Source organism: Drosophila suzukii, chromosome 3 (assembly GCF_043229965.1).
Source record: "Drosophila suzukii chromosome 3, CBGP_Dsuzu_IsoJpt1.0, whole genome shotgun sequence".
In the NCBI taxonomy this organism is placed as follows: Eukaryota; Metazoa; Arthropoda; class Insecta; order Diptera; family Drosophilidae; genus Drosophila; species Drosophila suzukii.
The window spans coordinates 57847860-57859976 of NC_092082.1; the positions used below are offsets into that span (position 1 = coordinate 57847860).

A 12117-nucleotide genomic window follows, 5' to 3' on the forward strand; every position below is an offset into this window, starting at 1 on the left:
GCCTTGTACGGTCAGGTAATGATAGGTCATGCCAATTCGGTTTTTGGTAAGTGAAGTTTATGATCGTGGTCGGTCTTGTTTGCGTCCCGATTATTGGTGACATGTTTATGACTCGCTTCTGGAAAGGAGAGAATCTTTCACCTGTTCTATTATTATTTGCTCATGATGAGGAAAAGATCAGGTGATCAGTATTGCCCTATGGGTAAAGTGTGCGAAAAAGGTCGCGGGATCAGTTTTGTCTCATGGGGGAGTGGGGGTGGGTGCAATTAAGTATACTCTTTATGGACATGATCGTGACATTTTTATGACATATAATCCCCCTTAAGTCAGTTAATTTATGGATAATTCTAATGTTCTAGAAACTGCATACACAAATGAGGGGGCGGGGGTGATTAATATGCTAGTTAGTGAGGGGCGGCCCAATAAGCAAATTGTCCCAGAACCCATAAGTCCTAACAACTCTCGTTTCACGAAAAATTCTGTTATTATGCTACATTTGAGATGCGATTACAGACGAATGGATTCCTGTTTGTTAGTTTGTCAAATCATTTGAAAAGTCAAAATCCTTTTAATTTGAACCTCAAACTGAAAATAGTTTTTTGATTTCTTTGAACGGAACTATGAACGATAGAAGACATTGTCAAAGACTTAGAGCTTCGTTCAAAACAATGTGCCACTGCCCTTTACTGATATTTCCTTATATTATGAACAGCCTAATTGTGGAAAATTCAACAAAAAATTTCAGCGATAAAGTAAACGATCTGAAATGGTTCCTTTTATACCTTCAAACTGAATTTGAAACTAAGCAATGCATACTGATTTTACTAAGATGTTACAGAGTTCCTAATATAAATATGTTTACAATAATTAGTTTTCAATTAATAAATAAGTGGCACAAAAATTTTGATTAGCAAATCTACAAGCCTTCTGCTTACACAAACGGAAACATATCAGCCACTTAAAAACTACTTACCTTGAAGCAAGAATAGTATTTGCTTGTGTATCCATTATAACATGACAAAAATAATATGAACGAAAAATTCTACGTTGAAAAATAACAAAAGAAAATATAATCGCATGCCAGATTAAAGTATTGTTTAAGATTATATTGTTTGGGCCATAGTAATATTTCCCATGTTTTCTTTTAAGCTCATTTATTTCTGATACTTTTGTGACATGTTCATTTTCAAAGGATGCTCTTTGGTGCATAACATTAAAAGCTACACTTAACAAGGACTCCTTATCAATTATCCCTGAATCTTCGAGTACAATAATGAAAGATTTTACTATAATATTAAATATATTAAAGGCAATCAGGCAGTTCCAACGGCAAATAATATAATGAATGTTTTGCAAGTATACCTCAGAACCCTGTAATAAGAAAACCAACGCAAATATTATGTAGCCTAAGGAAAGAATATCCAAACTGCAAACGCCACCCAGAAATACAACAGCCAGAGTGATCCAAAAAAAACTGCAAAATATGGCAGTTTTGAAAACATCAGCGTAATTTCGAACATAAGAACAGAAATCATGGGTAGGATTTTCGAAAAAGACATGCCCAAGCCTAGCTATATTATTAACAACGTTTATATTATCGCCACCGCGGTAAGATAAATCCTTAATATGGCGAATCTCCACTCTAAACGATTTTCGCTGTCTTGAAATAAGCAAAAGAAGTATATAATCAAGCATTAGAGTTGACTTATAATTCTTTTTTTTTTCCAAAATGCTCCACAGCGAAGACGCTTTTCTTGATACTGTGAAAAATATATATGTATATTCTCAGCTTTAAATTATTTAAATACTTACCATCGCAAATATTAGGAGGGAAATTTAATAGATACAAATATTGCACAAAAATAGATACAACAAAATATAATTGAAAAATTTCCCAAATTCGTGCACATTGTACTCGGTTAAGGCACAACAATAGAATTAGCCATATTAAATAAGTCAATGCCAAAATATCGCGTCTGTGAGCAATGGTTGACACAAGTCCAATTAGAGTAATTTCTAATCCAAATTTAAAAAATCCATAATTAAGAACATATTTTAATAGTCCTGGAAAATCACGTTCCGCATCTTGCCTTGTAATATCTGGAAACAAAACATTCCTGTCTTTTTGGTTATAAGTCGAGTATCGTATTAAATGGTCTCGAAGCTTTACAACTGCATGCAATGACGTTACAATCATATAAACAATATACGGCGATATGTAGCGCAAGTGAATTCCGAACACATTTCCAGTTTTTCGTAGGCCCATCCACTCCGCAAAATTAACAGTGATGTTTTTCTAAAAATAAATTCTTTACTGACGTTCTTCGAAATTAATATTTGATTTTGTTACGCATTTGTAGTTGTAATTGTTTTGATCCAGATACTTTATTTGATATATCATTTTCATAAGCACCAATACCGAAATCCAAAAAGTAACAGCTCTAAAAATAAATCGCCTAACAAATCGATTTACGCAAATGCTTAGTAAAGACAAAACCACCAAAAATAAATTTAAGAAACAAACTTCAGAAATAGCACAATAAAAGCATGCCAGTACAACTGCCTTTATCATATGAGTTTCCAAAAATCCCCAAGTTACAAGTTTTCCTGGACTAAACAATCTGCGTCCTTTTGCACGTAATTTTTTAAACCCGACATAAAAGAATACTTTCCATGACTGCCTATGTATATAAAGAACTTTTGTTTGACTATCAACTTCCGCAATAAATGCCAAGTGGGTACCACGATTTTGCCGTTCATAAGGTATTGGACGTCGTACAGACTCCATGAAACGTCGGTGAAAATAGTGGAGCTGAACAACAGTGAAAATAACTGTTAGCGTCGGTATAAGAAGATGTAAAAATAGATCCTTTGTTTGATAGCGCCGTAATCCTATATCGCTTTGCCTAAATTATATATAAATAAATATGATATGGGCATAAGATAACAAAACTTTTTAATTTAAAGATATGGGTAACATATTAAAAATAATGAAAATCTCTTTTACGCATAAAACGATCATATAAAAAGAGAGGAAATCAAGATTCTTATCACGAAAATTGTCACTCTCCTATAGATGAAAAATATATTTGGCCATAGAAACGAGGTGTTCGAACATCTGTTAAAAAATCTATACCTTTTTTTTTCATCTCCCCAAGTAGTTTAGTTTAAGAAACTGAACTTAAATATTAGTATTCGTTAGTCTTCAACAAGCCATCATGGTTCAATAAAGAGCTGATACCTATGAAATAAGAAGTCCAGACTTTGCAGGAAATTTAATGATACAGGATTTTAATCTATTTATTCTGCCGAAACAAACTTGGGCTGCGCAGGAAGCTCAAGAATCTGCATTCAAGCTTGTATAGTTTCCGAAATCTTAGCGTTCATACGGACAGAAGTACTGACGGACATGGCTATATCAACTGGGCTAGTGAACCTGATCAAGAACAAGCTTTATGGGGTCGCGAACGCTCCCTTCTACCTGTTACATACTTTCCGTCGAATCTAGTACACCCATTTACTCTACGAGTAACGGGAAAACACACAAAACAAAAACATTATGAAGATAGGCTAAAAATGCTTAGTACATAATCAATTGTAGCTTGGCCATACATACGCAAAAATAACAAAAAAAAAAACAAGAAAAGAAGTTAGCTTCGGCATGCCAAATTTTGTATACCCTTGCAAGTTGTTCCCGTTATTTTGGCCTTAATTATCCGATCGTTTCTATGGCAGCTATTAAGTCGGACGATTTTATTTAAATTTATTAAAAGAATGATATTTCCAGGAGTAGAAGTTAATATATCAAAAAGCACCGAGTTTTCCAATTTTCAATTTTCCGATCGTTCCAATGGCAGCTATATGATATAGCCGTCCGATTTTGATAAATTAAATTCAAAATTCAGAACTAATAAAAAAAATGTATTTCCAAGTTATGTTAAAAACACCAAAGATATACTTTTTTAACATTTTTTTGCCGATTATTCCTATGGGAGCTATAAGATATAGTGGTCCGATCCCGCTGGTTGCGACTTATATACTACCTGCAAAAGAAAGAAGACTTTTGGTAAAGTTAAAGCCCGATTGCTTTGAAACTGAGAGACTAGCTTGCGTAGAAATGGACGGACAGACGGACATGGCTAGATCGACTCGTCTAGTGACGCTGATAAAGAATATATATACTTTATGGGGTCGGAAACGTCTCCTTCTCTGCGTTGCAAACTTCTGACCGAAATCATAATACCCTCTGCAAGGGTATAAATGTATATATATGTATCTCTTTCATTTAACACGCTGTAACACTTTGTTGCAGTGTTAAGTAAACAAAATTTGCAGGCATATCTTGAGTGCGACATGATACGATCTCACAAATAGGTTTTGGATGACATAAGCGCTAGCGTCAGCATATTTTATCACCCAAAAAATCGCCTGCCTGTGCCTGAGTTCCGGAGATCTCTAAGAAATTATACAGCCAGTGCAAGGAGCAGCATACCCGCCATTGCGAAAAAGTGAGCCTCGGACATCTCCAAAAAACTATACTACCTGTGCGAGGAGCACCACCGGTCCTGGGCAACTCTTACAAGAAAGGAAGTTAACTTCGGCAAGCCGAAGCTTGTATACCCTTGCAGTTATATTAATTAAATTTAAAAATACAAAAATGATATTCCCAATAGTACATACGTCAGAAAACACCGAAGCTAAAGTTTGTTTCATATTATTTTCCGACCAATTTTCCGATCGTTCCTATGGCAGCTATATGATATAGTCGTTCGATTTTGATAAAATGAAATTCGAAATTCAGAACTAATTAAAAAATGTTATTTCCAAGCGTAGGAGGTTATATATTAAAAAACACGGAAGCTATAATTTGTTTCATATTATTTTCCAACCAATTTTCCGATCGTTCCTATGGCAGCTATATTATATAGTCGTCCGATTTTGATAAAATTAAATTCGAAACCCAAAACTAATTAAAACAAGGAAGAACGCTATAGTCCAGTACCTCGACTATCAGATACCCGTTACTCAGCTAAATAGAGATATGCAAGTAGCAAAGCGAGATTAAAATGCGCCAATCGATAGGTATTGACGAGACCAATACATTTCAGTTAAAATTTTGTATCTAGCATACAAATTGTGGGCGTCACAGGTTTTCGCGGTTTGTGACTAGGCGCGGCATATTCGCGTAACAAACTTTCGCTGCGTATAAGGCTACGAAATCTAAATCTGAAATCCCAATTCTCTATCTTTGATAGTTTCCGAGATATCCACGTTCATATTTACGATTTTTTGAAGTTTGTGGGCGGTTTATGGGCGTTAGGGTGGGCGTGGCAAACTTTTTTTTGGGTCAATCGATAGGTATTGATGAGAACATTACATTTCAGTTAAAATTTTTATTCTAGCATCAAAGCTGTAGGAGCCACAGTTTTGGGCGTTTTGTGGGCGATAGAGTGGGCGTGGCACTCAAACAAACAAACTTGCGCTGCGTAAGAAACTCAGGAATCTGCACGCCAAATCTCAATAGCCTAGCTCCCATAGTTTCCGAGATCTCAGCGTTCATCCGGACAGACAGACGGACAGACGGACATGGCTAGATCGACTCGGCTAGTGATCCTGATCAAGAATATATATACTTTATGGGGTCGGAAACGCTTCCTTCTGCCTGTTACATACTTTCCGACGAATCTAGTATACCCTTTTACTCTACGAGTAACGGGTATAAAAAGTTATTTCCAAGCCTCGGAGGTTAAATGTTAAAATACACCAAATATTTAATAAGATATAGTTGTCTGATCCGGCTGTTTGCGACTTATTTATATACTACCTGCAAAAGAAAAAAGACTTTTGGGAAAGTTTCAGCCCGATAGCTTTTAAACTAAGAGACTAGTTTGCGTAGAAGCGGTCGGACAGACGGACATGGCTAGATCGACTCGTCAAGTCATGCTGATCAATAATATACATACTGTATGGGGTCGGAAACGTCTCCTTCACTGCGTTGCAAACTTCTGATTGAAATCAATAGACCCTCTGCAAGGGTATACAAATTATACAGCCTTTGTTATGACCAGCATCGGCGCCGCTTAATGCCATATGCCTAAATCCCGAAAGCAAACTGAAAAACTAATTTGAAAACGCTGCTCCTGTCGAGCAAAGGGACAAGCCAAGTCTGAAAGAGAATTTAGAGCTCTGTCCCAACTATGGTACACGCCCCTCATAATAGCTGAATAGAAGGAAAGGAAGCGGAACAGAATCGGCAAATGGATCAAGCTGCTCCAAAACCGTAGGATGTTTAAATACCATCAAAAACAGAGAACATGGTCTAGATCTTTTGTGGAAGTCGTAAAGGATCTGAAGATCATTGGAGTCATCGACCAGAACGATAAAAGCGGCAGGATCCCAAGAATCCAATGAGGTCTGGTTAGGCAAACTTGCGATTGTGGCACTGTAGTCATCTACCCCGGGGCCAAGTTGACCGTATGCGAGGCTGCGGATATCCCGTCCCGAAGGTGTGGCTGCCGTCCTCTCTGAGCCAGAGGCTTTTCTAAGCCTCTTGACAAGTTTTAAGCCGAAGCTTCTAACAGGAGGTTGTGTAGGTGCCAACCGACTCAGAGCTCTCCGATAACTTGAGACAGTTGTGCACACAGGACACTATCCGACCGAGGCGCACTGTGCCTCAGGACATAGTGGAGGAAGCAGAGGGTACCCAGTCCGAGTTCATCCCTCAAGATGGTGCAGTATCTACAGATTAATCTACACCACAGCAAGTTAACATCTACTGCCTTCCTCAACCGCCTGGCAGCAGGCAATCCATGAGCCATGGACTGTTGGTAACAACATCTGCGGCATATCAACCCCCTATACAAGCTACTTCACACCAAGGGTAAGGGTAAACCAAGGACTTATATTCTTTCTAAAGCACACAGTAAGGCAATTCTAATTCCACAGTTTAGCGAAGGCGACCTCACCACGGTCAGGCTAGAGCTAAACACACACACGACGGGAAATTACCAAACACAATAACACAACAACTCATACACGCACACTCATCTAAGGAACTCATCCTGGGAGGGGTCACTAACTCGAACCAAGCACAAATGAAAGATGTGAGATATTCTGACTATCTTCTTCAATGAAATCTACTTATTTGCAATGAAGGTAATGACCCAACTTTCATGAATAGAATTACCCTAATATCTTATCCCCTGCTCAATCAACTTGAACCGTAGAAAGTTGGGGTCAAACACTCATTCTTTGACCACTGGTACATAGAAATTACAATAACTCTAGAATGCCCTCCCGCGGAGGACATTACAAATCTAAGACTAACCAACTGGGGTTACCTCAAAAAACTTCTTACAAGGAACTTATACACGCCACCGACGCACGTACTCAATAGTCAAGAATTAGATAACCTAGTAAATACATTCACTGACATCTGCAGTGAAGCCATAAAAAAGGCTTGCCCAAACAGAACAGTGAAAACAAAGCAAAAACCGCCTTGGTGGGACACAACCATGACAAATCTTAAAAGCGAGTGCAGAACTTACTTCAAGTACAACAAAAACGAAGCTGAGCTTATATAAAAAGGAAAGTAGACTATCGAAACGAAGAGAATGGGCTAACTGCTGCGGAGGCATCCAGACTCAAAAGGATCTTAGCGAAACCTCCAGCAACCATTGGCTACCGAAAAACCAATGCTGACACATGGATGGAAAACAGCCAGGAAACCCTTGAACTAGAGCAGAACCTCGACGATCACAGCATAGCCAATACCAAGACCAAGACCAACTCTTTTAAGCCCTTCAAAGCCCCCGGCCCTGACGGGTTCTTCCCAGCCCAACTACAACGGAAACTCAACACAACCCTCCCTTGGCCGACAGTCATCTTTCGCAGCTGTCTAGGACTTAACCACATACCACCCAGATGGCTGGAAGTTAAAGTAATGTTTAGGCCACATCACCCCAAAAGACTTCCATCCGAAATGTTTTTTAAAAGACTAATTGATACCCACATCAGACTAACTACCAACCCAGCCTACTTTCCAATGTGAAACGTGAGTACCGTAAACGCAGATCAACAAATTCCGCAATCCACTCCTTAGTATCTTGTATAGAGAGGGGATTCAGCTGCAAGAAATACTCTTAGACGCTTTTAACAACTTCACCCCAGCGGCTATCACTGGAGCTCTGACTAAACTGGGCATTGGGCGGCCTATAGTGGGACTCATACATACCATGCTTACGAGTAGGGTAGTGTACTTCACTATGGGAGCAGCACAATCGACCAGGACTCTCAGTAGAGGAACCCCGCAAGGAAGTGTACTCTCCCCTCTTATATGGGTTATAGTAGTTAATAAACTCCAATTATTTCTAGTGGAGGTGGACACCAGTAGTTGGGAAAGACGGGTTCTAGGACAATTAGCATATTAATGGCCCCAGGCCCCCCCTCCCCCCTCATTAATATATGCGGGTTGTAGGACAATTAGCATAATTAAAAAAATTAACTGATTTTAATGGGCTTTGAGGTCATAAAAATGTCACGATCATGCCCATAAAGAGTATACTTAATTGCCCCCATCGCCTCTACATCCCCATGTAACAATATTGATCATGTATCCTTCCCCTCATTATGTGCAATTAATAGTCAGGTGAAAAACGTGTACGTGAGAAAGGTCGCACAACCATATCCAAAGGTTGTTATCTTAGAGGAACATATCCGATCATGTTGGGGAAAGGTGTGATCACGTACCCTTTTGCCTCATTATCACAGGTGTTGCTGTGCACGTGTGAAAGGTCGCACACCCAAAGTATTCAAAGATGGTTATCTTAGAAGAACATGTCCGACCATGTTGGGGAATAATGTTTCCTATGATTGTAAAACTATTTTAGATATCAAAAGAACCCCAATAAAATAAATCTCACAAGTCAATGATTCTCAGATGTGGAATATTTTCAAATACACATTTTTGTTTCCGCCCCAGAACGTTTAACTGGTAAATTGTCTAAGATTCTCTCCTTTCCACAAATGGGTCATAAACATGTCATAAAAGGGATTCAAGCAAGAGCTACCCGAACATGCGCACCTGTCAATTACCTGACCGCAATAAAAGGGATACATGCACAACCCAGAAGGCGCACGCTCATTGACAAGATCTTGGGCCTCACGCCAACGACCTCATACGACATACGACGTTCCCATAATAGGGGTTGAAATCACGACCGCGCAACAACTCGCAAGTAGCCGACATATCTCAGTCAAGGAAATATTTTCCATTCTCCGTACCTGTAATTTTAACTCGAAATAAAAAGTCAGTTTTGTAGCATAATATTATCGTACACGTCCACTTAAACACTATAAAAGATAGTGGATAGTAGCTAGTCTTCCAAAAATAGTCTTGAAGTGGGATACTCTGCTACGTCAAACACAACCTAAGTAAAAGTGAAAAGTGATCGTGAAAAAAGGAATTTAAACAAAAAGAATACAAAACAAGGAAGAACGCTATAGTCGAGTACATCGATTATCAGATACCCGTTACTCAGTTAAAGGGACCAAAGGGAAATGGAGATATGCAAGCAGCAAAGCGAGATAAAAATGCGCCAGCTACCAGATATAAGCAGATTTAAACAGATAAACAGATTTAAGCGTAAAATGCGCCACCTACCAACAGATTTAAGCGTTATGGGCGTTAGAGTGGGCGTGGGAAATTTTTTTTGAATCAATCGATACGTATTGACGAGACCAATACATTTCAGTCAAAATTTGTAAACTAGCATGAAAATTGTAGGCGTCACAGGCTTGGGCGGTTTGTGGGCGTTAGAGTGGGCGTGACAAACTTTTTTTTGGGTCATTTGATATGTAGGTATTGATAAGAACAATACATTTCAGTTAAAATTTTTATTCTAGCATCAAAACTGTAGGAGCCACAGTTTTAAGCGGTTTGTGGGCGTTAGAGTGGGCGTGGCACTCTGCTGAAACAAACTTGTGCTGCGTAAGAAGCTCAGGAATCTGCACGCTAAGTCTCAATAGCCTATCTCTTATAGTTTTCGAGATCTCAGCGTTCATCCGGACAGACAGACAGACGGACTGACGGACAGACGGTTACGGCTAGATCGACTCGGCTAATGATCCTGATCAAGAATATATATACTTTGTGGGGTCGGAAACGCTTCCTTCTGCCGACGAATCTAGTATACCCTTTTACTCTACGAGTAACGGGTATAAAAATGAATAACCAACATCAGTTTTGTCAATCCTGCAGATGTTTCTTGCAAAAGAATAAGTGGGCAAACCATGTTCGTTCGGAATGAACAAATGTTCAACTTGAATTGCTGACATTTATAGATATGTATAGATTTATTTAAAGTAGCATTCGAGGTGGTTTAGTTCAATGTTGTCATAGATATACAAAAGAAAATAATAAATATTTGTCGGATTATGATTCTTCGATGGAGCCTTACTTTTTAATGTATGTGGATACGAATAACTTGTATGGTTGGACAATGTCACAACCTTCACCATATAAAGGCTTTAAGTGGATGTCTACCACAGACATAGACAATTTTGATATTCATAACATTCCATTTAATAGACAATACGGTTATTTTTTGGAAGTGGACTTAATATATCCGTACCGTTTTCATGATCTTTAAAATGATCTTCCATTTGGTCCGTCAAATTGTCTGGCCTCTAAAGAGGATAAGGTAAAGAAATTAATTGCTGACCTGGGAAATAAGAAAAATACTAAAATGGATACTATTTCATTTATCTACACAATAAAAACTGAGGATTTTTATAAAGATATTCGTAATGATCTTGAAGCAAAACTTGATACATCGTACTATTCAGATTAAAGAATTTATCTATATAGCTTCAAAGGAGTTAACAAGAAAGTTTAGGATTCTTTAAGGATGAGCTTAACGGTAAGCTCATGACAGAACTTGTAGAAATCTGAAAATTGAACACAATAAAAACGATTTATTATCTGGGCCCTCACTATATGGAAATATAACAAAGTTTACACCAAAAGCACTCAAAATATATAAAATTAAAGCTAATAAAAAAAATTCTTTGTAGCAAAGGTAACAAAAGAAATCGTAACGTAAACGAAGCACAATTTTTAGAGTCAAGTAATGAAGACCATGGTACGACATCAATAAAACTTCAGAGATTAATCGAAAAAAATATTATAGAAAATTCAACATTTGGCTAGAGTCAAATTCATTTTGGAGAATCATTAGATAACCTTAAATATCAAAAGAAGCATAATGAAAAAACTATTTTATAAATCAGTTAAATTGGAGATGTTTTATTATGATCGAGAACTTGGAAAATATAAATGAAATTTACTTTGAGTTTGTAAAAAGTATATTTCTTATTTTTAATTTTAGTTTAAAACATTGTGCAAAAATATTAATATTAAACTTAATCTAAGATATATATAAAATAAAAATTAATTAAATATATCATTTGCTATACTACAAAATTTTTTCTTTATGTGTCCAGCTAGTCTTCGAAAGCCTCATCCACTTAACCACTTTTCGGCCTACAACTTTTTCAACTAGGTATGTGTCCCCACACATCGTGTTTTTTTGAGTTCTTCTTTATTGAATCAGCCCTGAATCGGGCTACCATCTTAATGTTCAGGTAAGTATGTTTTAGGGTATGTATTCTTTACCTTTCTAATTTTAAAGATTTTAGTTGTATAGTTTGGTGTTTACCCTTTTTCAAAGGCATGTTTATATTTACTAGTACGAACGTGGTCCCCCTTACGGAATTTACTTGCAAGAAATATTTTCAGGTGAATATAGGATGTTTGTAATATTTGTTCTTCATTGGAAGAATTGGCTTTACTTGGACTCATTTTTCTATTATTATATTTATTAATTAATTGCATATACATATCTATCCACTTATATTTTCTATTGAATCTAAACTAACGCCGCCTTAATTCTTCAAGAGTTCTATTGAAACGTTCAACTGTAGAAGCTTTTAGAGTACTGGAGTGCTATCATCAGTGTTGTGTTCCGATTAAAAGGAGACGACAGATCGGGTTGAGATTTATTGTCCAACTGACTTTATTCGGCTCTGTATAGCTGTGGTATTTTTGGTATGTAAGAG

At 37.5% G+C, this 12117-nt stretch overlaps 1 long non-coding RNA gene across 1 annotated transcript in view; it reads right to left on the minus strand.

Annotated features, from left to right (window-relative positions):
- Positions 1-1014: 1014 nt before the first annotated feature.
- The window catches only part of LOC139353031 (uncharacterized), a 329712-nt gene continuing 318609 nt past the window's right edge, over positions 1015-12117 (minus strand). The window contains exons 3-4 of the long non-coding RNA XR_011604134.1: positions 1813-2906; positions 1015-1760 (exon numbers count right to left, since the gene is read on the minus strand). This is a non-coding gene — a long non-coding RNA (uncharacterized lncRNA). The remainder of the gene's footprint in view (positions 1761-1812; positions 2907-12117) is intronic.